The following is a 27661-nucleotide window of genomic DNA, read 5'->3' on the forward strand; positions in this document are numbered from 1 at the left end:
ACTCCCCCTCTCTCTTGCCCCCTCCTCTCTCTCCCCCTTTCTCCTAACTCTCTCCCCTCTTTCGACTAACTCTCTCCCCCTCTCTCTCCCTCCCTCCCTCTCTATTTTCTCTCTCCCCCCTCTCCCTTTCTCCTCTGTCTATATCTCCTCTTTCTTTTTGCCCCCCCTCTCTCGTTCCCCGTTCTCTCTTTCCCCGTCTCCCTCTTCCCCCTCTCTCTTTTACCACCCCTCTCTTTCCCCCCTCTCCTTCTCTCCTACCCTCTCTCCTTCCCCTCCACCCCCTCTCTCTCCTCTCTCTTCCTCTCCCCCCCTCACTCTCCCATCAAAGCAGATGGTGATCAAGCAAATGTAGAATGGTTAACGGGAAGATGACAGCGAGCCATACAAACAGTAAAATTAATCAGGACAGGTAAACTAGTCGGAGAACTAGAGTGAGGGAGAGGGGAGCAAAGTGTCAGTTATTGTTCCATTCCCCTAACTAACACAAGCTTTTTAAGATATTACACCGAAACAAGTATTAGAATTTTCAGATAGCTTAATAACCAAATATGGCATCAGTGCCGTAACTAGCTGAACAGCTGCACAGATTCAATCTCTGCCCCTTGACTAGTTTCCTCAATGCCCAAGTTGTTTCGCACAATCCAGTTCTCATCAAGCTCCATTGGCACATGAAGGTTCATCAAATTGTCCAAGATTCTTATCCTTGCCTCCAACAAACTTTGACAGCCACACCAGTGGAAGTCTATCTTCTGACATCTACCTGTCCCCGCTCCATTACGAATGAAGGCTGTACCCCTTTGTATGGAATATTCGCTCTAGCACCACTCCATAGGAGCATCAAAACCCTTCAGAAATTTCTGCAATCACAAACATTGTCTTTTGCCCTCCTCGTAACCCTGGCAGGCATTTATGAATGTCTGCAATGCAAACAGCTGTAATAATGTGAACTGTTAATTTATCTTGTGATGATTTACAATTGCTTTAAAAAAATATTAATATGTTACTAACAGCTACCTGTAAACCAAATCTCAGAAGTTCCAATGGAGTACCCAGTAGAAAATCACATACATAAAAGGTTTAAAATTCATCCAACTAAATTCTTCATGCAATTTTCGGCTGCAGTTTTGTTTGCCACTAAATATTCATGCAGAGAGTAAAAATCATATGCATTTTCAGAAATAACCATAAACTTACCCATTAACTTGTTTTCATGTTAGAAATTTTACAAAAGTCTAAATACATCATTCCATCTGAACATAGTTGACATTTTTCACCTGAGGGAAGAAAAGGTAGATCAGAGATGCATTTCATCCTTCAATTCAGTTCAAGTTCAAGTTACATTTATTGTCACATGCACCAATTTGTGCATGTGACAATTAGATATGAAAGATGCCAGAAATATTAAAAATAATTAAGAGTTGAAAATACTTAACATAAATTTTGGATTAAAATTTTGACTTGTGTTGAATTATCTTTTGCATTACAGCGAGCGGCTCATACTAGAGCTCGGATGAAGCAAGGACATTCATAGTGAACCAAATTACTTCTTCACAATAATCAATAGTCAGGAACACTAACAGTAAATCATTCACAACAGCTTCAGCAATGTTTACAAGTGCTTGATTGGAGACATTTTAAACAATACGACTAAAAAAAGGTAAACTTACTGCGTTCAATGCAAATTTACACAGAAACATAGTTCAAGAAAGGCAAAGTTGTTCCGACAATAACATTAGTTAAGGAAAAAACAAATCTTTAGCAGAGAAAGATCAATCAGCATCTGCATATTTTGGGAGAGGGTTCAGGATATTAATTACCATTTGAGATTCCAAGCCCCAAGGCAGCTTCTTGTGTTTTGCTACTTTGCCTGGGCAGAGGAATTGTAGACCTAATTTCCTGGGGACTCTCTGATTTAACAAAAACAATCAAACAAGATTCAAGTACAACCAGAGGGAGCAATTTCAGAGGGAGGCCAAGCTTTCTCTTCAAAAACAATGGTATCCTTGTGGATCCCGCAACCCACAGAATGCATCGTTTAATCACGTTTTACTATTAGATTTTGAAATCTTAATATTGCACAAATCTATACAACTGACAATTTTCTGACATAACCACTTCCAGTAAGTGAAATGCATCGAGAGGCTAGTTATGGCGCTATCAACTAACTCCCGCCTCAGAAATTACCTAGATCCACTTCAATTTGCCTATTGCCACAACACGTCAATCGTAGATATCATCTCCCTGTAAAGACAAAAAGCTGGAGTAATTTAGCTGGTCAGACAGCATCTCTGGAGAAAAGGAATAGGTTATTTTTCCTATACCTTTTCTCCAAAGATGCTGTCTGACCCACTGAGTTACTCCAGCTTTTTGTGTCTACCTTCGGTTTAAACCAGCATCTGCAGTTCCTACTCATCTCCTTGGATATAGGCAAAAATTGCTGGAGTAACTCAGTGGGACATGCAGCATCTCTGGATCAAAGGAATGGGTGACGTTCCTTCTTCATCTCTCTGGCTCTACCCTCTGGACCATCTGGATAGCAGGAGTGCATACATCAGGCTGCTATTCATTAACTATTATTCCGTCAAACTCATCACCAGCTCAAAGACCTGGGCCTCCGTACCTCGCTTCGCAACTGGATCCAGACGTCATCGTCAGACCTCAGATACTGCAAATTGGTAACAACACGTCCTATTCTCGAAAAACATGAACACATGTTCACATCAAGGCAGCATGTTCAGCCTCCTGATCTACTTTATTTATACACATCCCCATGCGATTTCACGCAACGAGTGGTGGGGAGCTTCGACTTCACTGCCTCAGGGTATAAGTGGACCCAGCAGCCTTCACTGTATTTAATGAGCATTCTAAGAACACTTGAAGAGCCAGCACTTAAAAGATTGCAAACCAACAGCTAGGAGGGAAGCAACACCAAAGTCCACGTGTGGTTTGGATAGATAAAAAGGCGACTCTGTTCTGCAAATTTCCACAAATCTACAAAATAGGTAATGTTTCTTCAAATCTCTGACTCTGTTAGGTTTTTTTAAATTTAGAGATACAGCATGGAAACTTGCCCATCCACCCATCAAGTCTGTGCCAGACAGCGATCACCCGTACACTAATTCTATACTACACACCAGGGACAATTTACAGAAGCCAATTAAACTACAAACTTACACGTCTTTGAAATTTGGGAGGAAACCGGAGCACCTGGAGAAAACTCATGCAGCATTTATGCAGTTGGGAGAGGGGAACGGAAGGGCTCTGCTTAGATTTATTTATTTATTTATTTTATTACTTATTTCGAGCAGAATAAATGAATAAAAAGCAAGTGTGAAACAGCATACAAAAAAACAAAACAAAAATATTTATAAAGTGTCATAAACAATATCTATAAATAAATGATATCGTATGTGTCCGAAAAGGAGCAGGAAGAAGCCAAAGCTTATTAATTCCCACCCCTTATTCAACTGCTTGTAATTGTCTTATACAAATTTAGCAGCTATATGTACACCATATGTACACCAGCCACTATATGTACACCAAATTATTTACATTTAAACACTAATCAAATATTTACAAAGCCATACAAAAAAGAAAAAAGAAAAAAGAAAAAGAAAAGAAAAAACCCTCATATACTGTACAGTATCTTAGTCATATATACAACCCATCACTCTATAATCACCCTTCCCAATACAATCAATATAACAAATATCCCACTCACAATCACCTATCCTCATCCCAATATCTTTTTAAACAAGTGTTTTTGTCCATATTTTTAAACTGAATTATGCTTGTGCTAAGTTTTATCTCCTGTTCCAGACCATTCCACAAATTCACACCACAGATTGCTATGCACATACTTTTAAGAGTTGTTCTGACATTGAGTTTTTTTAAATTATGTTCCCCTCTCAAATTATACCCACCCTGTCTTTCCATAAACAGTTTTTGTATATTTCTTGGAATATACATTTTTAAAATTAATTATGATACCAAAAAGAGAAGAAAGGTTAGTCTTCAATTATTTTAGAGATACAGCATGGAAACAGGCCCATCGGCACACCGAGTCTGTGCTGAAGAGCGATCACCCATACACTAATTCTATAATACACACCAGGGACAATTTACAAAAGCCAATTAACCTACAAACCTGCACGTCTTTGGAACTTGGGAGGAAACAGGAGCACCCGGTGAACATGCAGTCACAGGGAGAACTCCGTACATGCAGCACCCGTAGTCAGGATCGAACCCTGGTCTCTGGCGTTGTAAGGCAGCAACTCTATTGCTGCACCACTGTGACTTATCAGCACATTTCTGCAGCACTGTTTATGAGGCAGACTGGTGGCTGGGGATTAAAAGGAAGCAAGGCCAAATAGATAAAAGAAACAAAGAATTAAATGCAAATGAAGTAAAGAGAATTCCAGATACTGCAAGAGAAAACTTTAACTATGTTTAATTGAAAGCTTGGCAGAAGGAAAAAAGAACATGCAATATTTGAAGTCATTTCAGTCATTTGAAATCAAAAGGAAAGCACTATAACAAACAAAATAATTTCCAAGTTGAAAGAGAAAGGGCAGCATCAAACCAGCCACAAAGATCAAGCAATGGTTCAGATGGCCTCTCACACCTGATACGTAATTGGGCATGGACGTTCAACTCTTTCCCATGAAAGGGTATATAAAACAAATTATCTTCCTCAATACATAATGATTTGTCCAACATGCTGACCTTGACCTGCACTCTGCATCTAAAGCATGTCTATATTTTTTCTTTAGGATTTAATTTTAGATGGCAGCTTTGTTTGTTTTCAACTGGCATCAAAACATATGCAGAAAGAGGAATATACACATAATGGGCAAATGGAAACAGACTGCTCAGTGTCCTGCATACTTTTTATCCTTCAATCAACACAGTTAAAACAAATTACCTGGTCATTATATCAATGTTTGTGGACACTTTCTCTGCTGAATTGGCCAGTATGTTTTCTATAATACACCATAATCATGGTTGCGTGGGTTTTCCCAAAGATCTTCGGTTTCCTCCCACACTCCAAAGAAGTACAGGTTTGTAGGTTCAATGGCTTGGTATAAATGTAAATTGTCCCAGGTGGCGCCAACAATGGCTGCTTCGCCAACAATCTGTCTGTCCCTTCCTTCTCTGTTGTTTTTTTAGTATGTGTTAAATGTGTGATTTTAAGTATTCTTTAGCTTGTTTTATGTGGGTGGTGGGGGAGAGAGTTGGGTGAAACTTTTTAAAAAGTCTCTTACCTCGATGGAGATGCAATTCTTTTCCGTATCGTATCTCTGTACGCACTGCGGCCTAACATCGAGGAGCTGGAGGCCTCTGCCGGAGACCGACTTTGGGAATTTAACATCGCGGAGCTGGCGATCCCTTTGCCAAGGATCAACCTCTGAGCTACAACCACGGGAGCCTGTGGACTTTAACATCGTGGAGCTCGCGGTCTCTGGTCAGAGACCGACTTCAGTAGCTCGAAGCCGCAGGAGCTTCGACCGGCCCGATGCGGGAGCTTCGACCGCAGGAGAAAAATGAGGGTAGAAGATTAGACTTTATTGCCTTCCATCACAGTGAGGAATGTGGAATCCACTGTGATGGATGTTTATGTTAACTTTTATGTAACTGGGTGCTTTGTTGCTGTTTTTAGTATGGCTGTATGATAACACAAATATCACTGTATCTTAATTGGTACACGTGACAATAAAAGTTCTTTTACACCTTAGCGGATAGAGTTAATGTGCCGGGATCGCTGGTTGGTGCGGACTCAGTGGGCCGAAGGGCCTCTTTCCACTCTGTATCTGTAAAGTCAATAAAGTTCTTTTGATAACTGGCTTTTGATACCCCAAGGTTATGAATTGCAAAATAAATGTTTTTTTGTCTTTCTTCTCTAGATATAATCTCCCCGAGAACAAATAGCACAGGAAGATTTGAGTGATGTTATCCCGATACTCCCCTCATCATTTGACAATTGCAGGTAAACTTAGCCAAGTTACTTGCCCTGACGACCTGTTTGCATTCACAGGAAGCTTCCCTCATAGTGGCCCTTTTAACATGTATTTTTTGCTTTTATACTCATTTCCTCCTTTGTTTAAATAGCATGTATGCTGTTGGGAGGAGGGAAAGGATGGGTTCTGCTTAGATTTATTTTTTTAAATTAATGATACCAAAAAGGGAAGAAATTTTATTATTCTATTTCATGATATGTGGGAGTTGATGAAAGGCATTGGGGTTCATGGTAATCACATCTCCATGAAAGTAGTTTCAGCACATGGAACTTTGATTTAAGCCTTTGAGCTGAGATTGGAATTGGGAAACTACCTCTATACATTATTATAGGAGGTAGTCACACACCTTACTTTAAGTACTGTAGAAAGGGTTAATCAAGAGAGGCATTAATGACAATGAATGTGAAAGGAATGGAGATTAAGAAAATAGTTCTACATCAGCCTCAGCACTTGCTCTTGTTCACAGGCACAAGGTTTATATAACCTGTATGAGTGAGAACAATGAACAAATTGACCATAGTATCATGGTATGAATAGCTACTCAAGTTGAGGAGTGAAATAGCTTAGACTGGAAGTAGGGGACAGTAAAGTTAGGGGGGTGCATGCCATCCTGTGCAGATAGCAGAATGAGTATCCAAGGTTCTGTCGTCTGCTGGTGCCAAAATTAAGGACATCGCTTTGCGGCTGCGGAGGAACTTGAGAATTAAATATCTTGAGATACTTAACTTTTAGAAGAAATCAATGGAAAAGGAGGCAAGGGTTGCCCCGATATCAAACAACAGAAGAAAAAGTAGAATCATCCTGGGAAAAGCTTTAAAATTAATCAACAAGAGGCAGAAACGCTCCCAGGAAAGGAAAGGTACTCACAAATACAAGGGCAGTATAGTAAATATTATAGGCTTAAATCTTAAACTAGCAAACCAAATTAACAGTAATAATGTGGGGGATAAATTGCAGAATGATATCAGAGATGGTCTAAAATAGTTTTTTCAGGGACCAAAGGGGAGTCTATTTAAAGTTTGTTGCAAATGGAGGTACTTGAGGAAAAATTGATCATAATATTATAGAATTTTATAGTAAAAGACAGTGATTCAGCGCAACCTGAAATCAAAAGACATCTGAATTAAGCAACAAAAAAAAATCAAAGCATGAGCCATGAACTGGCTATGGTACATTGCGAAACGTAACTAAATGGCATGACAATAAACAATGGCTAGCATTTGAAGTAGTACAAGGAAAATACATTTCTTTAAGGCAAAAGAACAGCAGGAAAAATGATTCAACTTTGCTTATCAAGATAAAGACAATATTAGATCAAAGGAAAATAATTATAATGTTGCCAAAAAAAGCAGTAGGCCTAAGGATTGAGAGCATTCCAAAATTTATTAGAAGGTTCTGTCACTGATAAGTAGAATATGAAAGGAGTGAGGAATAACAACACCACAAAAGCTTTTATAGATGTAAAAATAATTATCTAATTAATTTCAACCCTTCCAAACAGACAGGGGAAATTATTTGTAGAATATTGAATATGTAAATAAAAAGAGATTAAATGCATTTTCACAAAAGACAAAAATGTTGGAGCACGACAAGGTCAAAAAAGAATGAGGGTCATAAATTAGTCATTCTGGAGAAAATAATGGGACCGAATAGCCAGACTTCCCAGAACATGATGTTCCACATTCTAGGGTTGTGCAATTGTCAGCACCAGATGTAGTGAATGCACTGACTGCCATCTTCCAAGTACCACTACTTCTACAACCGTTAAGATGTCACAAGGATCTATGTTCGGGCTCCAGCTGTTCAATCACATCAAAGAACCTATATTAATAATTTGGGTTTGGATGAGAATGCACATGGCAAGATTAGCAAGGTTGCTGATGATACAAAACTGGGTGGCATTGCAGAAAGTGAAGATGGTATTCAAAAATTGCAGCAGGATCTTGATCGATTGGCCAGGTGGGCTGTGGAATGGTTTATGGAATGTCATGCAGACAAATGCGAGGTGTGGAAAGTCTAATGTGAGTAGGACGCACACAGTGAATGGTAGGGGTCTGGAAAGTGTTGTATACCAGAGGGATCTAGAAATGCAAGTACGTAGTTAGTTGAAGGTGGCGTCATATAGATGGTCAAAAAGGCTTTTGAAGCATTTGCCTTCATCAGTCGATTATTGAATGCAGAAATTGGGAGGTCATGTTGCAGGTATACAAGACGTTGGTGAGGCCACATTTAGAGTATTGTGTTCCGTTCTGGGCATCATGTTATAGAAAAGACGTTGTCAAGTTGGAAAGTGTGCAGAGAAGATTTACAACGATGTTGCCAGGACTCGAGGGTCTGAGCTATAGGGAGAGGTTGAGCAGGCTGGAACTCTATTCTCTGGAGAGCAGGAGGATGAGAAGTGATCTTAGAGGTGTATAAAATCATGGGAGGGATAGATTAGGTAAATGCAAGAAACGCAAGAGTCTCTTGCCCAGAGTAGAGGAATATAGAACCAGAGAGGATAGGCTTGAGGAGAAGGGGGAAATTATTTGGTGTTAAGCCATACCGTCTGTCAGACAGAATATACTTCAGTTGTACAAAACTTCTTTCTACCTCAGCCGAGGTCACTGGTTCACACCCAAAACAAGCAACAGACTCTACTAGACTAAGTGGAACCCGTTGGGTCCAATGTTCACACGGGAGAGTTGGTCCCCCAACGCAATATTCCACCTCTCCACCAATTCCAATGTTGGTGGCAAGTGGGAGGAGGGGGGGGGGGGCTTTCTGTAGCGCTAGTATGGGTATTGTGGGCTGAAGAAACTGGTTTCCAGAGGGCAGGTATGGACATTGTGGACCAAATGGATTCTTGGGGTGGCAGCTCAGTCACTCAAGCCTGATGTGCTGGCAGCTCACTCATGGCTGGTGGGCTAGTAGTTGACTCACGGCTATTCCTTGAAATTCCATTTCAAGCAGGGTGCAAGGCTACCAAATTCAGGTGCAGTTTCAGACCACTTCAAGCAGGGTGCAGGGCCACCAAATTCAAGTGCAGTTTCATGCCACCAAGCAGGGTGCAAGGCCACCAAATGCTAGTGCAGTTTCATGCCATTTCAAGAAGGGTGCAAGGCCACCAAATTCAAGTGCAGTTTTATACCACTTCAAGCACGGTGCAAGACAACCAAATTGAAGTGCCGTTTCATACCATTTCAAGCCGGGTGCAAGGCCACCAAATTCAAGTGCAGTTTCATACCATTTCATGCAAGGTGCAAGGCCACCAAATTCAAATGCAGTTTCATACCATTTCATGCAGGGTGCCAGGCCACCACATTCAAATGCAGTTTCATACCATTTCAAGCAGGGTGAAACCACCATAAAACCACTATAAAACCACACAAGTCACCACATAAACACTACACTCACAGTTCAGTAGACATTCAGTGTGTTCGGTTGATTCACAGCTCTGTCATGACATCTCCCTCCCCCATCTTGCAGAGACTGAGCCACACCCACATTTTTGGGTTTTATAATCCCCCCCCCTCCAGTCGGAAGGGGCGTGGCCTTCATGGCGTGATTGACAGGAGAGAGATTCTCAACGTTTTTTTAAACACTAATAACACTTTTATTTTTAATTGATGGGAAAAATCCTCTGCACCTGATGAGCGGCCGTGGACTGAGTAAGATGGACAAAAATCACAGCCATAAGTGATAGCGTTTTATCTAAAATCAATATACAGTGCAAACAGGAAGTTGTCAAGTTACCACCAACAACAACCATCATTTTTGCAGTGCAGCATTTCAAAGCAGTTAACACCACCAACAACCATCATTTTTGCAGTGCAGCATTTCAAAGAAGTTACCACCACCAACAACCATTTTTGCAGTGCAGCATTTCAAAGCAGTTACCACCACCAACAACAACCATTTTTGCAGTGCAGCATTTCAAAGCAGTTACCACCATCACCAACAACAACCATTTTTGCAGTGCAGCATTTCAAAGTAGTTAGCACCAACTACAACAACAACCTTTTTGCAGTGCAGCATTTCAAAGCAGTTACCACCACCAACAACAACCATTTTTACAGTGCAGCATTTCAAAGCAGTTACCACCACCACCAACAACAACCATTTTTGCAGTGCAGCATTTCAAAGCAACCACATTTTCATTTTCAAACCACATTAAGGGCATTCACAGTTGAGTAGACATGTGTTCAGTGTCATTCACAGCTCAGAGACGTGACCCTCTCGCTTCCTCCATCATGCAGAGACTGAGTAGGGCACAACACTTCCGGGTTTTATAGTCCCTCGTCCCTCCCACCAGCAGGGGCAGCAGAGAGAATGTCAACATTTTTAAAACATTAATAACTCTTTTATTTTTCATCGATGGGAAAAATCCTCTTGTCCTGCGCAGCAGAGGGGGACTCTGAATAAGATGGCCAAAAATCACAGCCATAAGTGGTAGCGGTTTTTCAAAAATCATGAAACAGAAAACAGGAAGTGGTCAAGATCTTACTTTTAGTAATATAGATATTCATGTCGATATCTTGTGCATTACAACTACCTTTGAGAACTTCTATGTTTTGTATTTCTTCAAGATCTTTGTTCGCTAAAATCACTCTCTCACATTTTCCTTGTTTGTCTTTACCTACATTGCCAGGAATTTTACGGATATCGTCAGTTATTTTGTTGAAAACCTGCAAGTAATTCACTAATGTTTCACCGTGTTTCTCAAGGGAAGTGATAGCCTGTGGGAAGTTTGCAAAATTGGAAGCAATAAACACAAGATCGTGGTGGAGAGACTTTTTCTGCATGATTTCACTGACGATCCTGACTGCAGCAGATTCTTCTTCTTCAAAACAGTTAACGATTTGTTTTATCTTTTCAAAATTTGCAGCATATTCATTCCGCCGTCTGAAGCAACTTCAACAAAGATCCTATAGGATCTTTGAGCTGCACCGCTCGGCCCCGCACCTTGCTGTTGGCTGGTGGAGGAGGGGAGGCGGTTGCGAGGAGATCCCAACCACCTCCCCCTTTGGCGGTGGCACTTGGCAGTTGACAGGGATGGCCAAGGCAGCAGGGCGATGTTGTCTGAGGAGCACTGACCTTCCTTCCTCCCGACCTCGCCCTCTCTCTCTCTCTCTCTCCCTTTCTCATACGCCACCCTCCATCCCTCTTATCCTGAGACCCCTCCTCTCCATCCCGCACTGATCCCCATTCCCGCCTCTATTCAGCCCTCACTGACATCCCCTCCCCATCTAACCCCACCCCCCCACCCAATCTATTCATCCTGAGCTGATCACCCTAGCCACCCCGCATTGATTCTCCTGCCACCCCCCCATCCATCGTCCCCCAATTCATCCTGTACTGTCACCCCTTCCCATCCATCCTGCCCTGCTCCTCCCATTCATCCTGCACTGCTCAACCCATTCATCCTGCACTGCTCAACCCATCCAACCTGTACTGATCCCCCATCCAACCTGTACTGACCTACCCTCCATTTATCCTGCGCCGATCCCCCCATCCATCCTGTAGTGATCTCTCCATTCATCTTTAACTGAACCCCCCATTCATCCTGTACTGATCCTCCCATTTATCCTGTACCGGTCCCCATTCAACCTATACTGATCCCCTCATTCATCCTGTACTGATCCCCATTCATCTTTTACTGATCCTCCCATTCATCCTGTACTGATCTCCCCCATTCATCCTGTACTGATCTCCCCCATTCATCCTGTACTGATCCCCTCATTCATCCTGTAGTGATCCCCCATTCATCCTGCTCAGACCCACCGATCCACACTGTACTGAACCCCCCCCCCCCATTCATCATGTACTGATCCACCCATTCATCCTGCTCTGATCCCCCCCCCCCATCCATCCTGTACTGATCCCCCCCATTCAAGAAGAATGGGGGGAACAGAAGAAGAAGAGTCTTGACACGAAACGTTGCCTGTTTCCTTCGCTCCATAGATGCTGCCTCACCCGCTGAGTTTCTCCAGCATTTGTCTACCGCCATTCATCCTGTACTGATCCCCACATTCATCCTGTACTGATCCCCCTCCATCCATCCCTCCCCTACTGTTCTCCCCATTCAACACCAATGACATCCCCCGTGCTCTCCCCTCACAATTTTACTTACTCCAACCAACACGTACTAATTCACCTGCCTCAATCCATTCATTCCGCACCAATTGCCTTCTCAACCACCCCCCCCCCCCCTCCCCCCGCGCCATCTATCCACCCCGCACGGATTCACACAACCCCCCCTCCCTGACCCTATTGTGCTGGAAATGTCTTGAGAGAGAACATTGACTATGTTTGATCAATCAAATGTTTTAATTCCCAATGTTGCTATTTGTTTTAGTCCATAAAGATGGATTAATTAAATTGTGAACACGTGAAACATTAAAACCGCAGTGTTCGATTGTCACTGCTACTGTTGACACGTTATTACAGAATTCATTTTAACGGCAAATCAATGCACTTAATATGGAGAATCAGTACTGTAGTTATTTAATGAGCCACATTCACAACTATACGTTGGATTTATCCAGGTTTTACTTCTAGTCGGTCATATACATCACAAATATGGTTAGGAGATATTTCAGTTGAAATTTTAACATTAATCCGGAAGTGGGAATGATGGAAACAGCGTTTATCAATAAAAAAAAATTTAATCTGGTGTGTACAAACTGGGTATCCTCATTGCTGTTCACAACACGTACATCTAATCTGAATGTCCAGTAATGTGGTGTTTTGACACCTTTAAACATATTACCAAAAGAACATTTGCTGCAGTTATGTCCTAGGCCATCTCTTGTCAGTTAGTGTAATGTTTAACCTGTCAGATGGGTATAGTCGGTGTTAACAGTTATTATCATAAAATGTCTTTAGAAATTTCCATGCAACCTGTATATTTTGTTATGGATAAATTATGTTGGAAGCGAGAGTGTTTCTGTGCCAATAGCAATAACGACCTATGCTATTGGCCATGTCATGGTAATTTTCAGTCCTTCACAGAAAACATGCTTGCATCACTCTGTAGTGTGCATGGTTAAGCATATATGTTACCATGGTCCAGGATTTATTGACACAGGTTGTGATCATACGCTGAATAATCCAACCACATTTTTGTTTGGAAGTGGAAAAAACTAATAGAAATTGCAAGGTGTAAAAAGAGTTGAAATACTGTATTATAATTTTGCTGCATGTCATTGTTGTATATATCATGTCTTGATTGGTGGATATGTTTAGTTTGTGACTGTATTTGAAGCAGAAATAATATGTGAATGCTTCATTGAGCATAATTCCGACTGGTAACTACGCACTTCGGCCGAGCACATTATCGCACACGTCATGCAAACCTTAAATGACCACCTTAAGTCTTAAATGACCACCTAAACTGTCATTTGGCAACCTAAAAAGCTGCCTAGGTTGCCCGGTTGGCAATAGGGAAAAAAAAGTTAAGTGAGAGCCCTGGTTCTAAAGTGTAAAGTAAAGTCTAATGTCAGAACTGTTGTTACACTTCACTGCTTACAAGGTATTTTGTGGCCATTAAGGTCAATAAAAGCAGAATAAATTCAAATCTTCTTTCATTTTTCCCCACGAGAAGCTGCCTTATAATAGACAATACGTGCAGGAGTAGGCCATTCGGCCCTTCGAGCCAGCACCGCCAATCAGTGATCATGGCTGATCATCCCTAATCCTGCCTTCTCCCCATATCCCCTGACTTCGCCATCTTTAAGAGCTCTATCTAGCTCTCTCTTGAAGGTATCCAGAGAACCGGCCTCTACCACCCTCTGAGGCAGAGAATTCCACAGATTCACAACTGTGCGTGAAAAAGTGTTTCCTCATCTCTGTTCTAAATGGCTTAGCCCTTATTCTTAAACTGTGGCACCTGGTTCTGGACTCTCCAACATCAGGAACATGTTTCCTGCCTCTAGCGTGTCCAAACCCTTAATAATCTTATATGTTTCAATAAGATTCCCACTCATCCTTCTAAATTCCAGAGTATACAAGCCCAGCCACTCCGTTCTCTCAGCATATGACAGTCACGCCATCCCAGGAATTAACCTTGTAAACTTACGCTGCACTCCCTCAATAGCAAGAATGTCCTTCCTCAAATTAGGGGACCAAAACTGCACACAATACTCCAGGTGCGGTCTCACTAGGGCCCTGTTCAACTGCAGAAGGACCTCTTTGCTCCTATACTCGACTCCTCTTATAAAGGCCAACATGCCATTTGCTTTCTTCACATCCTGCTGTACCTGCATGCTTACTTTCATTGACTGATGAACAAGGACCCCCAGATCCCGTGTACTTCCCCTTTTCCCAACTTGACACCATTTAGATAATAATCTGCCTTCCTGTTTATGCTACCAAAGTGGATAACCCCACATTTATCCACATTAAACTGCATCTGCCATGCATCTGCTCACTCACCCAACCTATCCAAGCCACCCTGCATTCTCATAGCATCCTCCTCACAGTTCACACTGCCACCCAGCTTTGTGTCATCTGCAAATTTGCTAATGTTACTTTGAACCCATGTAAATCATGGATGTATATTGTAAATAGCTGCGCTCCCAGCACTGAGTCTTGTGGTACCCCACTAGTCACTGCCTGCCATTCTGAAAGGGACCCGTTAATCATTACTCTTTGTTTCCTGTCTGCCAACCAATTTTCTATCCACGTCAGCACGCTACCTCCAATACCATGTGCCCTAATTTTGATCAATAATCTCCTATCCGGAAGTGGCGGCGCTGGTGAACGGCTGCGGCTCGCCTGCCGTCCGTTTGTTTTTACTTTTTTGTGTTGTTTTTTTCGTTTTGTCTAGCTAAGTTTTTGGTTTTTTAGGCTGTGTTTATGTGTGGGGGGTGGGGGTTGAAACAGGGCTTGCTGTCTCTCCCTTCGGGGGAATGCGACTTTTTTGTCGTATCCCCCTTCTCTGCCTCCGTCTGCGCTGAGGCCTAATGGCGGAGCTGGCGACCTCGAGGCTCCGGAGGCAGCCTGTCAGGACTCGCCTTGGGCTCGCTCCCGTGAGGACGGCCCAGCTCGAGGGTGGAACGGCTCTCCCGTGAGGGCGGCCCAGCCCGAGGGAAACGGCGCTCCCGTGAGGGCGGCCCAGCCCGAGGGAAACGGCGCTCCCGTGTGGGCGGCCCAGCCCGAGGGTAACAGCGCTCCCGTCGGGGCGGCCCAGCTCGAGGGTGGAACGGCTCTCCAGTGAGGGCGGCCCAGCCCGAGGGAAACGGCGCTCCCGTGAGGGCGGCCCAGCCCGAGGGAAACGGCGCTCCCGTGGGGGCGGCCCAGCTCGAGGGTGGAACGGCGCTCCCGTCGGGGCGGCCCAGCTCGAGGGTGGAACGGCGCTCCCGTGAGGGCGGCCCAGCCCGAGGGAAATGGTGCTCCCGTGAGGGCGGCCCAGCCCGAGGGTAACGGCGCTCCCGTCGGGGTGGCCCAGCCCGAGGGTGGAACGGCGCTCCCGTCGGGGCGGCCCAGCTCGAGGGTGGAACGGCGCTCCCGTCGGGGCGGCCCAGCTCGAGGGTAACGGCGCTCCCGTGAGGACGGCCTGGCGCGGGGCTGAGACGCTCACGTGAGGGCGACCCGGCTCGGGGCTGGAACGGTGCTCCGGTGGCTGAGACGGCGTTCTGGCGGCGGCTGCGGCCTGAGTCCGGGGTTCGGCCGCGGGCCAGTGGACGACGTCGTCAACAGCTGCGTCCGCTGGACTGGAGGGCAGCAGCTTCGACCACCCCGGGCCGCGGTGTTTTAACCGGCCCGTTCGCGGAGCTCGGTGCGCCGCGGGACTGATTTACCATCGCCCGGTGGGGTATCGCCTCAGCACAGAGGGAGAAGAGGAGGGAAGTGACTGCAGCCCTAAGATTTTTGACTCCATCACTGTGAGGAGGTGCTTGGTGGACTCACTGTGGTGGATGTTAATTTGTGTTTACTGTTTGTTCTGTTGTCTAATATTGTATTATTGTATGTATGACTGCAGGCACGAAATTTCGTTCAGACTGAAAGGTCTGAATGACAATAAAGGAAATTCATTCATTCAATTCATTCATATATGGGACCTTATAAAATGCTTTCACAAAGTCCAGGTACACTACACCTACTGGCTCACCCTTGTCCATTTTCTTAGTTAATTCCAGAAGATTAGTCAGCGTCAGAGGCCCGGGTTCGATCCTGGCCACAGGTGCGGTTTGAACATTCTCCCCGTGACTTGTGTGGATATTGTCTGGGATCTCCTGTTTCCTCCCACACACCAAAGATGCACAGGCTTGGAGGGTAATTGGAGGTAAAATTGTAAATTGTTCCTAGTATGTGTAGAATAGCGTTAGTGTGCAGGGGTTGTTGGTCGACAAGGACTCGGTGGGCCAAGGGCCTGTTTCCACTCTGTATGTCTACAGGGCTCGAAATTAACGGTTGCCCGGGTGCCAATGACCACTCAAAGTGCCGCCGGGCAACCTAAACGGCGAGTCATTTTGCCCGACTTGGCAACTTGGTTTAAACCGAAGATAGACACAAAAAACTGGAGTAACTCCGCGGGTCCAGCAGCATCTCTGGAGAAAAGGTGACGTTTTGTGTCGGCGACGGTTGTGGGAAAGATGCTAAGTGTGGCGTGACGGAGGGTCAGAGCGAATGTCAGGCCCCGCACAGCAGCAGCGACTGCTACGGCGACGGCTCGATCGCCTCCTCCCGCACCCCGCTCCGCCCGGCCTGATAACGGCCGCTACTGCCACTCCGCCAACGGCGCTTTCAAAACAGACCCTTGGAGGAGGGAGGTGTCGGTCAGAAGCGGAGGTAGAGTAGGGGGGGGGGGGGGGTGATTGGAGGAGGGATACGAGCCAAAACACTCACGGCAGCCCTGCACCGCAGCCAGGAACGATCCCGGTCTCCAGAGCTGCAATCGCTGCCGAACCGCCACTGGACCATCCCCGTCCCCGCCCGAGAGCCCCCCCACCCCCCGGGGGGGGCCAGAGATGTCGGGAGTAAGACGGGCGCGGCGCCCCCAGGCCCACAGCAGAAAAGCAGCGCAAAACCCACCTCACTCTGCCTGCCCCGCCAGGTTAACCAACAGCCATGTCTGGATTGATACAGGGCTGTAGGCGAGACAGGCAGTTCAGCTGCATTTAGCGCTGGATTGAGCTGAAATTACCGTTCACAGAAGCCTCCGAAGCCTCGCGCGTGTGTGTGAGTGTGCGCATGCGTGCGCGGCCGCCAAGATATTATGTCCGCGGTCCCCTCCATATTTTGGTTGCGATTTCCGTGCCTGACAGGTGTTGTCCGAGGAGCGCTGGCCTTCCTTCCCACCTCCTCTGCCCCTTCCTCTCTCTCTCTCTCCCATACACCCCCTCCACTCCCCTTATCCTGAGACCCCTCCACTCCATCCCACACTGATCTCCGTTCCTGTCTCTATTCAGTCCTCACTGACATCCCCTGTGCTCCCCCCCCCCCCCCCCCCCCCCCCCCCCCCCCCAAATCTATTCATCCTGCACTGATCTCCCTAGCCACCTCGCATTGATACTCCTGCCATTCCCCATCAATCCTACACTGGTCCCCCAATTCATCCTGTACTGACCCCCCTTCCCATCCATCCTGCACTGCTCCACCCCTTCATCCTGCACTGCTCCCCCCATCCATCCTGCACAGATCCCCCCCATTCAACCCCACTGACATCCCCCGCGCTCTCCCCTCATAATTTTACCTACTCCAACCAACACTCACTAATTCCCCTGCCTCAATCCATCCAGTCCACACCGATTGCCTTCTCAAGGCCCCCCCCCCCACCACCACCTATTCATCCTGCACTGATTCATACACCCCCCCCCTCCTGACCCTCCCGACCCTATTGTGCTGGAAATGTCTTCAGAGCTAACATTGACTATGTTTGATAACGGAATGCAATCAAATATGTTTTAATTCCCAATGTTATTATTTGTTTTAATCCATAAAGATGGATTAATTAAATTTTGAACACATGAAACATTAAAACCGCAGTGTTCGATTGTCACTGACACGTTATTACAGAATTCATTTTAATGGCAAATCAATGCTCTATATATGGAGTATCTGTACTGTAGTTATTTAATGAGCAACATTCACAACTATACGTTGGATTTATCCAGGTTTTACTGCTACAGTCAGTCATATACATCACAAATTTGGTCAGGAGATATTTCAGTTGAAATTTTAACGTTAATTCTGAAGTGGGAATGATGGAAAAAGCGTTTATCAACAATTTTTTTTAAATGGTGCTTACAAACTGGGTATCTTCATTGCCACATACATCTAATCTGAATGTCTGGTAATGTGGCATCTTGACACCTTTAAATATATTACCAAACATTTGCTGCATTTATGTCCTTTGGCCATCTCTTGTTAGTTAGTGTAATGTTTAATCTGTCAGATGGGTATAGTCAGTTTTGTCAGCTATTATCATAAAATGCCTTTAGAAAATTCCTTGCAACCTGTATATTTTGTTGTGGGTAAATTATGTGGGAAGCGAGAGTGTTTCTGTACCAATAGCAATAACGACCCGTGCTATGGCCATGTCATGATAATTTTCGGTCCTTCACAGAAAACATGCTTGCATCAATCTGTAGTGTGCATGGTTAAGCATGTTATCAAGGTCCAGGATTTATTGACACAGGTTGATCATACGCTGAATAATCCAACCACATTTTTGTTTGGAAGTGGAAAGAAATAATAAAAATTGCATTAATTGCAATGTGTAAAAAGAGTTGAGATACTGTATTATAATTTTGCTGCATGTCATTGTGGTATATATCTCGTCTTGATTGGTGAATATGTTAGTTTGTGACTTTATTTGAAGCAGAAATAATATGTGAATGCTTCATTGAGCATAATTCCGACTGGTAACTACGCACTTCGTCCGAGCACGCGTCATGCAAGCCATCTTAAATGACCACCTAAACTGTCATTTGGCAACCTAAAAATCTGCCAAGGTTGCCCGACTGGCAACAGGGAAAAAAAGTTAAGCGAGAGCCCTGGTCTATATTAAACTTTAGAGTTAAAAGGGTAGTTTGCAAGCAAAACTGCTAACAAGATTGACCAGCTGCAGGGTGAGCGAGGTCAGCAGCTGTATGCAAGGATTTAATCAGGAAATATACAGCATTGAGATACTATTAGAGAGCACGAGTTTGCAGCATTTTATATTAAACCTTCAATTATTTCAGGCAACACTATTTATAATATAATTTACAATGCATGCATTTATGTTGTTGCAACAGTGCTGTTTGGTCATGATTTAGTAAACTGTTTAAAACCTGTGTTGTTCTATGCACATTATCAGATTTTTCCCACCTCAGACGAAACTCAGATAAAAATAGTTGTAGGTGAAACTATCTGGAAAAAAATCCAATACGAGCGGGAAAACTTATTAATACACCAGGTAGTTCGGATTTGGAAAGCTCTGCCATAATTCAGTTGAGGCAGATTCAAACCTGGTCATCTAAGACCAAAACAATAAGTACTAATTCTAAAAACGTAGAAACTTGCAGGACTGTGGAGAGCGTTACCAGATAAACTGCACTTGTTTTAAGCCTGCATGACACCGTGTGGCAATCTGCATATCTCTGTTCCAGTATCTCAAGTCTCCCCCCTCACAATCATTGAAAGCATCAATGGGCTGCAAGATCCACCATGAGGTTTCTTCATATTCCAAAGGTGGTGCTCAGATGAAAATATAAAGTTGCATCACCAGCTTGACATTAGAGGTGTTGTGATTTGGGTAATTGTCCTGATTTGCAGCATTGTAGAACTGAAAAGTTCATTTTTAATGGCTGATATGTCTTAATTGCCACAGGCTTTCCACAAGGACCAGCCTTCCTCCACTTTACCAAAAAGAGAGAAAAATGTGATTAAACTAGCTTAGTTCAGCCATAACTATTTCAGACCTGAGCCAGAAGACTACACTTTCAAGCCCACAACAGGAATTGAGCAGACATTCATAATCCAAACAAAACACCTATAGATCTATTCATCTATAAATTTATTAATCCTTAATAAATCCCAAGATATATTAAGGATTAAATTGGAGCAATCATTTTGTACCCTGGCCAATATTCCACCTTAAAATAAACAATAACGAATAATTCTCATTCCTAGGCACAAAATATCTATATCTATACATTTGTCATTTGGAATAGTGAATGAGTAATTAACCAAGAAAGTTCAAACCACTTTGCTTAATGGTGTGAAGAAAACAGGGACAAGAGGAAAAAAAGGAAAATGTCAATTCCACAGATTTCTACGTCAATGCACAGCAGAAAAAAATGTGACCTGAAGGTTAACCATCATCTAATGAGGACTCAATAATGTGCAAGAGGATGTACACTTCAGTTGTATAGAGACTTCTGGACTATTTCATTTGGCTTTGGGTATTCAACCCAATAAACAAAATATTGGCCTTAGCGGAGGAGCAGAACAAATTCACCAGGGCTCAGAGTTAAATTATGAGGTTAAAAATTTACTTTGTAACAGCAAGAATTTAGCTGGTTAAGATGCGATTTTACTTAAAACGGCAAAGTAAATTGATAAGGAGAGTGAGAAACTATTTCCGAACAAGGTGGAAATTTTAACTGTATCTCAGTACTAATAATAATAATAATAATAATAATAAGCCAATTAACTATTTAAAAAATCTGCATTTCTCAACACATGTGCTGGCAGATTTCATGAGCCAGTAATTGATCCAAAGTCCCACCAGTTTCAATTGTGATTTTAGAACTGCAAGACTTTAAGGTAAAATTGGGCTGGTTACATTACTTTTACTGTAGCATTTTATTTAATGTTCTTAATTATTTTAAAACATCTAAAAGTGTTTTAATTAATTGTTCCTATAATTTTAACATTACTCTTTAAATCAAGAATTGAGATCTTTCTGAATGCCAAATATTCAGAAGCAATGGAAATCCTTGACAGCTTTGACAGGCAGGAAATCTAGGAACTGGGTTTATCAGCCACCCAAAAGCTCTGTGGGCATGATCTTATATGTGCAAGTACTTTGACATTTTCAGGGATATTGGAGGCATTGCATCAATTCATGCAATAACTTCTGCCAGATATCCTATTTAAACTCTAATACACTAATCCATATAAATCTGCCTTGAAGAGAGTCTACTAAACACAATACCTCAGTGCAAAAGGGATTTCAAATATTGCATATTTCAAAACCATAATATGCAAATCCATAGGCTGAACAGCCAGAAAGAATACTTGAACACATTCCTTGGGTAAATACCTGGTAGATCTTCCATCTTTACCTTAGTATCAACTATTTTCGTTGCAGCACATTGGGAGACTTTAAAGTTAAAAAACGTAAATTGAAAATGTTCATACCACGAAATGTTAGCTAATCACTTTACTCTGGGTGGCCTTGCGTCCTCTGGCAAATGCTAATTGCAGCCAGAGGACGCATGTCAAATCTGTTTCTAACCATTCCCACATTAAGGGTGAATAAACAGATTCTGGCTATGATCAGGCAAAATCATGAAAGCATTATAAACTCAGAAAAGAGGACACTTGGCAAACAATAATCAACTTGAATACTTCAAAACTAAAACTGTCTCATCCCTAGCCAATCTTACTTCATGAGAGAATTATTTTTATTTGCATCAAAACCTATAAGTACTTGGAGCCAATAGTTTTACAAAAACTTTCAGTGAACCTCTTCATAAAAGGAATACAAACAGCAAGTCGGAGCAACTCATTACAAAATTATTTACTTTGTAGGACCGCATACCTAGTTTTCCTATGCAGTTTTTCTTTATTCAGCTTCCAGCTTAAAATGCTTTAAACGCAATGTGTGACTACTGAAACAAGCATACAACTTGTCATCAGGAATAGGCCACTCAGCCCTTTTTTGCCTGTTTTGCTATGCAATAACAAGCAGCACAGTATCACAGCTAGTAGAGCTGCTGCCTCACGCTGCTGGAGACCCAGGTTCAACCTTGACTTCGGGCACTATCCATGTGGAGTTTGCACATTCTTCTTGGAACTGCATGGGTTTCCTCCAACATCCCAAAGACGTGCAGATCAGTGTTAATTGCCCATTGCAAATTGCCCCCGGTATAGGTGAATGGGATTAATGTAGAATTGGTGTAGATGGTGGTTGATGCTGTGTTTCATGCTGTATTGCTAGTTGATCTGACAATAATTTCAACTCCAAATTCCTGCCACTATAATCTTTCACCAGTTTGCTAAACAAGAACATACCGACTTCTGCCTGAAAAATAAGCAGATTCCACATCATACTGCCCTTTGTGGACTTTCAAAAGCCCACGACAGTTAAATAATACTGCCTCATCTTTGTCTTAAATTTTTAAACAGTGACCTCTAGTTCTAGATTACCCTGTCAGAAGAAGCAGCCTCCCCATGTCAATCCCATCAAAATTCATCAGGGCAGAAAATAAATCACTCTGCCAAACTCGCATGCATACAAATGTAGCTTTTTCAACCTTTTTCTCATGTGACAACACAGCTATTCCAGATATCAACACATTAAAATAAAGGTTCAAGAGGAACTCAGCAGCTTCAGTCTAAGAAGGTTCCTGACCCGAAATGTCACCAACCCATTTTAATCCACAGATGCCACCTGACCCGCTGAGTTCCTCCAGCACTTCCAACATCATGATTTCAGCATGTGCAGTCTTCTGTGTCTTCTACCAATTCAGTAAACCTTTCTGAACTTCCAAAACATTAACATGCTTTCTTAATTGAGACTGCTGCTGCACGTGGTAGATATGTTCTTATTAATGTCCTATACAAATGAAGCATAATCTATCTACTTCAGTGTTCAATTCACTCAGCAATAGAGACCATTTTGTTGATGCTGCACATTACTTGATTTATCTGTATAACAATCTTCTGCAAATCATATTCTTTTTTTACTCACCTATCGATATCCCTATTATCACCTCTGGATTCAACACCCCTTCACATCTTACTTTCCACCTTGTCATTGTGCTATCAGAAAACTTAGCATCTGTGCATACATCGTAAAAATGAGTCCAACAAAAAATATCAGTTTATGGCAACTGTTTGATGTTTGTTGGCTGTTCGTGATTCAACCTTTATCACCACCTTCCTGGGCTGTACTGTTCCATGTTCTCTATAGATCCAAGTAGTGTATGTCCATTGGACTCCCTTTATTCAGAGCAAATGTCACTTCTTCAAAGAACTCCAATAAATAAGCGAGTTCGGTATTCCGAAAAAAGCAAGGAATTTGTCAAAGGTAATTCGCGATAAAGAAAACGAGAAAGCGCTGGCTGTAAGAACTGTGTATAAATTCTTATCTTTATTCATAATTTCTGTGTAAAAATATATTTAATCTGAGCAACAGGGGTGCCACGTAGCGGGAGAGGGGGGTGTAACAGCGAGAGAGAGGGGGCAGATGGGAGTAGGAGACAGAGGGAGAGACTGGACCGGCGGTGAGACATTCTCGGCAGCTGAACTGCTGCGTGTGTACAGACCTGCGTTTCATCTGTAGTCAGGATCGAACCCGGGTCTCCGGTGCTGCAAGCGCTGTTGAATTGCTACTGGACAGTCCCCATCTCTTCCCGAGTGTCCCATTGCTGTCCAGGGTCGGCCGGAGATGTCCGGCGTGACACTGGACTGATGGGACACAGGCCCACAGCAGTGGCGGCCCCAGGCTTACAGCCAGCGCGGAGAAGGAGCGCTAACTCCAGCTCAACTCTGCCTGTCCCTCCAGGTTAACCGACAGCCTTGGACTGACGGTCCTCGCTGGCTGTAAGCCTGGGGCTGCTACTGCTCCGGGCCGGTGTCCCATCCGTCCAGGGCTGTCGATTAACCCGGCGGGACAAGCAGAGTTGAGCTGAAATTAGCGCTTCTTCTCCGCACTGGCTGTAAGCCTGGGGCCGCCACTGCTCCAGCCCATTGTCCCGTCAGTCCAGGGTCACCCAGCCGTCCCCGGACAGAGAATGGATACTCGGGAGGGGACGGGAATGGTCCAGTAGCAATTCAACAGTGCTTGCAGCGCCGGAGGCCCGGGTTCGATCCTGACTACGGATTAAACGCAGGCCTGTATACACAGCTGCCGAGAATGCTTATCACATTAGTGACCCATGACCTGGGCACGTGCAGTCGGAATACTGAACTCGCTTATTGGTCACAAGTGATTTTCCTTTCACAAAACAATGTCAACTGTCTAATTACCTTCAATTTTTTCAAAATTCCCTATTTCATCTCTTTAATAATGGATTGCAACAATTTCCCTCTGACAGATATTAAGCTAACTAGTTTCGTTTGGAGATATTACATGGAAACAAGCACTTCAGCCCACCGAGACCACACCAACCATCCATCAATCCATCTATCACACATTCAAACCGATTCAATGGTATCCCACCTTCGCATCTACTCCTTACACACTAGGGGTAATTTACCGAGAAACATTTACCTACAAACACACGCGATGCGAGAGGAAACCAGAGCTCCCTAAGGAAACCCACGCAGTCACAGGGAGAATGTGCACACTCTACACAGACAGCACCTGAAGTCAAAATAAAACCGGGAACCATGACGCTGCGACGCAGCAGTTCTACTGACCATGCACAAAAGAACGGTCTCGACCTGAAACATCACCCATTCCTTCTCTCTCCAGCATTTTGTGTCTACCGTGCAACACAACTGTCCATTTTACAAATGTGCTGTCTAGCCTGCAGGATCCCACTTTCTATGTTTCTCTTGGAATAAGATGTTACATTCTCTCCTTTCCAATCCGTTGGAACCATTTGGAAAATTCTGAAACATTAAAAGCAACATCAACAATCTCACAAGCCCACTACTTTCAAGATGCTAGTATATGGAATGTAATTTGGATCCAATATTATCAAAACTGATGCTAAAAATATGTTATTCCTGTTCAAAATGGTTCCTAAACACTGCAAATCCATTTGGGAAACAATATATTTTGACGGTACACAAAATTGCTGGGGAAACTCAGCGGGTGCAGCAGCATCTATGGAGCGAAGGAAATAGGCGACGTTTCGGGCCGAAACCCTTCTTCAGACTGATGGGGGGTGGGGGGGGGGAGAAAGAAGGAAAAGGGGAGGAGGAGGAGGAGGAGCCCGAGGGCGGGCGGATGGGAGGGTGGGAGGAGACAGCTAGAGGGTTAAGGGAGGGGAGGAGACAGCAAGGGCTAGCAAAATTGGGAGAATTCAATGTTAATGCCATACGGACGCAAGGTCCCCAGACGGAATATGAGGTGCTGTTCCTCCAATTTCCGCTGTTGCTCACTCTGGCAATGGAGGAGACCCAGGACAGAGAGGTCGGATTGGGAATGGGAGGGGGAGTTGAAGTGCTGAGCCACCGGGAGTTCAGGTAGGTTATTGCGGACTGAGCGGAGGTGTTCGGCGAAACGATCGCCCAACCTACGCTTGGTCTCCCCGGAGGAGGAACAGCACCTCATTTTCCGTCTGGGGACCTTGCGTCCGTATGCCATTAACATTGAATTTTCCCAATTTTGCTAGCCCTTGCTGTCTCCTCCCCTTTTCCTTCTTTCTTCCCCCCCCCCCCCCCACCCCCACCCCCCATCAGTCTGAAGAAGGGTTTCGGCCCGAAACGTCGCCTATTTCCTTCGCTCCATAGATGCTGCTGCACCCGCTGAGTTTCCCCAGCAATTTTGTGTACCTTCGATATTCCAGCATCTGCAGTTCCCTTTTGAACAATATATTTTGACCATTCACATGACACCCCATGCAGAAACGGAGGGAGATGATACCAATGTATTGAGACAATTACAGACAACCATCGCACTGGACTTGTTCTACGACAGCCATTCAAAGGAAATTCCCAACACAGGCGTAAAAAATTCCTCCTCCTGTACTATCTATACTGTACCGGTACTAGGGGGGTAGAGGACACACCGGGGGTAGAGGGGGGTGGACACACCAGGGGTGGAGGGGGGGGGGGGGGGGGTGGACACACCAGGGGGTATACACCGGGGGTGGGGAGAACACACTGGGGGGGGGGGGAGTGGGGAGCTTCCCCCGCAGGTGAGGGGAAGCCGGAGAGGAGGGGAGGGGAGGGGGTGGGGTGGGAAAAGGCATTGCCCTCCTGTAGATCTCCCTTCTCCCCTCCCCCTCTATTCGGGCTGCGGGCAGGATCTTCTCCGCCTCTCTCTCTCTCTCTCTCGCCCCCCCGACCTCGGAGCTCAACACCGGCCCCCGGGCTGTCCCGGCAGTTTTCCCGAGTAAAGACCGGACGGTGTACTGCCGCTGCCTTACCGGTGCCGCCAGCCCAGCCCAGCCCTGCCGCTCCCCACAGCAGATATAGATGCCCCTCTCTCCGGCTCCAGCACAAACTGTGGGCGGCGAGCAATGTCCGCGCGCGACACCAACGACCGCTACTCGCCCGTTCACGCGCACGACCAACGTCAGCCGCTGCCGCCGCCGCCGCTCGTTCACGCGCACGCAACCGCCTGCAGCCCCGCGCGCACGCGAGCGAGCGAGCCAACCTTCTGAATTTGTAGTCGGCAGGGCAGTACTCTCTGCATATGGCCAACTTGGATGTGCTGTTTACACTAAAAGGGCTGTCCCACTCGGGCGACCTAATTGGCGAGATTAGAAGAGTTTGAAACCATGTCATGTTGAAGACCAGCTATGATTAACTTTGGGAAAATTGGACACAGAATAGTGTCCAGCGAAGCCAATCTCCTTCAACCTCCCTTCGACTAGGATGAAGACTATCTCCGACTACCTTCGACTACCTCGATTACCTACGGCTAACATGTCGACCTACTACGACTAAACCTACGAGTAAAAAAAGTATCGATTTTTTTCCATGGCGACCTTTTTTTATTCGCAGGCATTTTGTTGAAAAATACGCCGCGACCTAGCTGAACTGGCGGTTTAGGGGGTCAGTGGAAGGTGGAAGATGACACCTTTTGCATGGAGCACCATGCACCTCCTCTAGCTGGGCGTCTACCTGTGTTCCACTGAGGATGCTTGGGTGACGAACTGGCTGGAGCTGGAGACAAAAGTCGTCGCCTGGCTGTGGCGTTGATCAGGCTTGCTCAGAGTTCTTTCCTTTCAGGGTAGTGTGCTGGTCATAAACCAGCTGATGGCCTCCATGTTATGGTACCGGCTGGCCACTCTTGTCCCACCATCTATCTTTGTTACCATGATACAAAAGAGGTTAATGAATTTCTTCTGTGGAGACAAGAAGCACTGTGTTTCCGCAGTGGTCCTAAGTCTCCCGTTAGAGGAGGGCAGCCAGTCCTTGGTATGCGTGCGTACCCAGGTGGCGGCTCACCGTCTCAGGACCCTGCGGAGGTATGTGTACCCTCCTTGATTGCACGCTCTGGCCACGTAGGTTTTCCGCCAGGTCCGTTGCCTAGAGAGAGGTTCGCGGTTCATGTTGGCGGGCATCAGTCGACCCGCCACACGGGATCTGCCCAGCTTTTACCGTGATATCTTAAGAGTTAGGAATCTGGTCACCTTCAGCCAGTGTGCTGCATCTCAGGGGGAGGAGGGTGTTATAACTGCGAGGGTGGCCAGTCCACACCCTGTCACGGTGGGTGTCAAGGAGAGGCCTGTGCGTGAAACTATTCCAACCGAGCTTACCCCAGCTCTGTCGGAATTGCTCATTGGGCCTAGGCCCTAATCTTTTCCCGGACCCGGCCCTACACA

General features: G+C 44.8%; 1 protein-coding gene across 2 annotated transcripts in view; it reads right to left on the reverse strand.

The window, feature by feature from the left end:
- reck (reversion inducing cysteine rich protein with kazal motifs) overlaps positions 1-26398 on the reverse strand; it is a 148450-nt gene extending 122052 nt beyond the window's left edge. For both annotated transcript variants that reach the window (XM_033019186.1, XM_033019185.1), the window contains exons 1-2: positions 26258-26398; positions 1195-1274 (exon numbers count right to left, since the gene is read on the reverse strand). The gene's annotated coding sequence lies outside the window, so the exon portion shown is untranslated. The remainder of the gene's footprint in view (positions 1-1194; positions 1275-26257) is intronic.
- Between the last annotated feature and the right edge of the window lie 1263 nt (positions 26399-27661).

This window comes from Amblyraja radiata, chromosome 4 (assembly GCF_010909765.2).
Source record: "Amblyraja radiata isolate CabotCenter1 chromosome 4, sAmbRad1.1.pri, whole genome shotgun sequence".
Taxonomy (NCBI): Eukaryota; Metazoa; Chordata; class Chondrichthyes; order Rajiformes; family Rajidae; genus Amblyraja; species Amblyraja radiata.